This window comes from Gekko japonicus, unplaced genomic scaffold, assembly GCF_001447785.1.
Source record: "Gekko japonicus isolate JY-2015 unplaced genomic scaffold, Gekko_japonicus_V1.1 scaffold938, whole genome shotgun sequence".
NCBI classification, from domain to species: Eukaryota; Metazoa; Chordata; class Lepidosauria; order Squamata; family Gekkonidae; genus Gekko; species Gekko japonicus.
This window is the reverse complement of record NW_015161429.1, coordinates 524,745-527,597: the sequence shown is the minus strand read 5'-3', so window position 1 is coordinate 527,597 and position 2,853 is coordinate 524,745. Positions and strand designations below refer to the sequence as shown.

At 53.9% G+C, this 2,853-nt stretch overlaps 1 pseudogene; it reads right to left on the bottom strand.

Moving 5' to 3' along the window:
* Positions 1-1,003: 1,003 nt before the first annotated feature.
* LOC107125530 lies at positions 1,004-2,245 on the bottom strand (annotated as a pseudogene).
* Positions 2,246-2,853: the final 608 nt, after the last annotated feature.

Genomic DNA, 2,853 nt, shown 5'->3' with positions numbered 1-2,853 from the left:
TGTCTGTGTTAAGTACAATAAACGTGTGCTAAAGCATGTCGTCGTCCGAGTCCTCAATGCGGCAAACCCAGTACTTTTCACAAACCTTTGATTGTCTTAAAGGTGCCACTGAACTCAAACTTTGTTCTACTGCTTCAGATCAACATGGCTACCCCACCTGGATCTATAATCACCAATGGATGACACAAGCAACATTTATATGCAAGGGGATCCCAGACAGGCAGCAGAGGACAGATGCAGCTTTTCTAGTTAACTTAGATAGGCTCCTGATGTGCTAGAGTGGTATTATTGTTTATAGTAATGCATATAGTCCTGACATGGATGGCCCAGGCTAGACTGATCTCATCAGATCTCGGAAGCTCAACAAGGCTGGCCCTGGTTAGCATTTGGATGGGAGCCCACCAAGGAAGTCCACGATCACTATACAGACCTAAGATGGGTAGCCATGTTAATCTCTCTGTAGCAGTAAGAAATGAGCAAGAGTCCAGTAGCACCTTAAAGACTAACAAAATATATATTGCAGGGTATGAGCTTTCATGAGTCACTGCTCACTCCTGAAGGAGTGAGATACCTGAAGTATAAGTATATGCAAACCAGAACAGTGGGAAATCCAGTGTTGGTTCATACATACCAAAGCTGTATGTACATGCAAAATACATGTACATTAGGTGAGATACCTGTTATGTAGTGGGTTGCCGCATGGATGGACGACAGACAACGACGTAGTGCATAGCACACTTTATTAGGTACACAACAAGAACGGAGAACAAATGGCCGGCAGGCCAACTATATACACAGCCAGGGGACCACCCCTGGGTCCCATTGGCGGGTTTGAATTTCCCGCCACGGTTCCCATTGGTTCCCCCAGTGGAGGGACTAGGATCCTAGTCCCCATTGTTGTCCTGGACTGAAGCTCAGGTATGTGCGCTGGCCTCTGGTGGCGGTCAGCGGACACTACATCCCTCCCCCCATAGTCCAGAACCTCCCCTAGGTGACATAGTCTTTATGGTACAATGGGGGCCGTCGTACCCTTGAGGATCGTCTGGAGGTCTGTGCCGGAATTCGGGAGTGGTGCCGGGGCCTCCGCTGCAGCCGCCTCTGGTTCCGGGGTTGCGTCCGCGGCTGCCGGGGGCTGGTCGTCTTGGAGTGGGTGCTCTGGTGCAGGCGCAGCCTCCTCTGGAGCCACGGTGGGGTCCTCCTCTAGGACTGCCCGCTGTCTTGGTACTTCCTCCGCAGTGTGCTCGGGGAGCATTCGCCGCCTAAGCTGGTCGATATGCCTCCTGAGGACCTGCCCGCATTCCGTGGACACCTCATACATCACCGTGCCCAAGGGTCGGATGATGCGGCCCGCTAGCCACGCTGGCCCCCTGCCGAAGTTCTTGGCGAACACCGGGTCTTCTGGGAAAAACCCGCAAGGTGCTTCCCGCTGTTCGGTCTTGTCCCTCGCTTCTGGAGCCTGGTCTGGGTGCAGGCGATCCAGCAGGGTTCGTGGTTTCCGGCCCAGGAGAAGCTCCGCTGGGCACCGGCCGCTTACCGGGTTGGGTGTGATTCGCTGCGCCAGGAGGAACTTAGCGATTTGCTGCTCCCAGTCCTCTTCCGTCAGGCGGCTCAGCGCTTCCTTCGTAGTCCGCACCATATGTTCAGCTTGGCCGTTGGTCACGGGGTGGAAAGGCGCTGATCTGATGTGCTTAATCAAGTTGCCGCTGAGGAAACGGTGGAACTCCTCCGACGTGAACGCTGTCCCATTGTCTAAGACGATGGTGTCAGGCAGGCCATGGGTGGCGAAGATCTGTCAGAGGGCGCGGATGGTGGCCTTGGAGGACGTTGAGGAGACGGGGCTGACCTCTAACCACTTGGTGTAAGAATCTACCGTCACCAAAAACAACAGTCCATGGAAGGGGCCGGCAAAATCTATGTGGAGCCGGGACCACGGGGTGTGGGTGGATTCCCAGGACTGGGAAGGTGCCCCTGGCGGGCTGGGTCTCACTGCCTGGCAGGTGGGGCACTGTTTCACCCACGCCTCCACCTCAGCGTCGATGCTCGGCCACCATACGTAGCTCTGGGCGAGGCCCTTCATTCGCACGATGCCAGGGTGGGCCTCGTGCAGGGCTTGTAACACCTTTTGCCTCAGGACGCTGGGGACCACGACCCGGTCTCCCCACAGTAGGCAGCCTTTGTGTGCTGACAACTCGTCCCTGCGAGCCGTAAAAGCTGCGAATTCACAGAGGTTGGCTGCGGCGTTCATGTCTCATGTGGTGAAAATCCACCAATTGCCTACTAAGTTAATTTCTGACAGGGGGACCCAGTTTGTTTCTAAATTTTGGAAGGAACTCCTCGCTATTTTGGGGGTGGAGCAGGGGCTCAGCAGCGCTTATCATCCCGAGACTGACGGCCAAACAGAACGGGTTAATCAAACTTTGGAGCAGTACCTTCGTTGCTTCACTAATTACCAACAAAATGATTGGGCTGATTTGTTACCCCTGGCTGAATATTGTTACAATAACACTGTGCATAGTTCGACTGGCATGTCTCCATACAAGGCTGTCTCTGGGTATGACAGCCCCCCCTTCCTTTCCTGGAGGGGGTCTCTGACCGTCCCGTGGGTGATGCTAATACCTGGTGTTCTTCTCTGAGAACTGCATGGCCACTTTTGTGTCAAACTCTCGATGCTGCTAAAGCAGCTTATAAGGCCCAGGCAGACAAGGGTAGGGTGGTGGGATTTGATCTGAAACCTGGGGACCTTGTGTATGTTTCTACTAAAAACATCAAGATGTTGCGCCCTAGCAGAAAACTGGGTTGGAAATTTATTGGGCCGTTCAAGGTGCGCAAGGTGATTACTGATGTTGCTGTTGA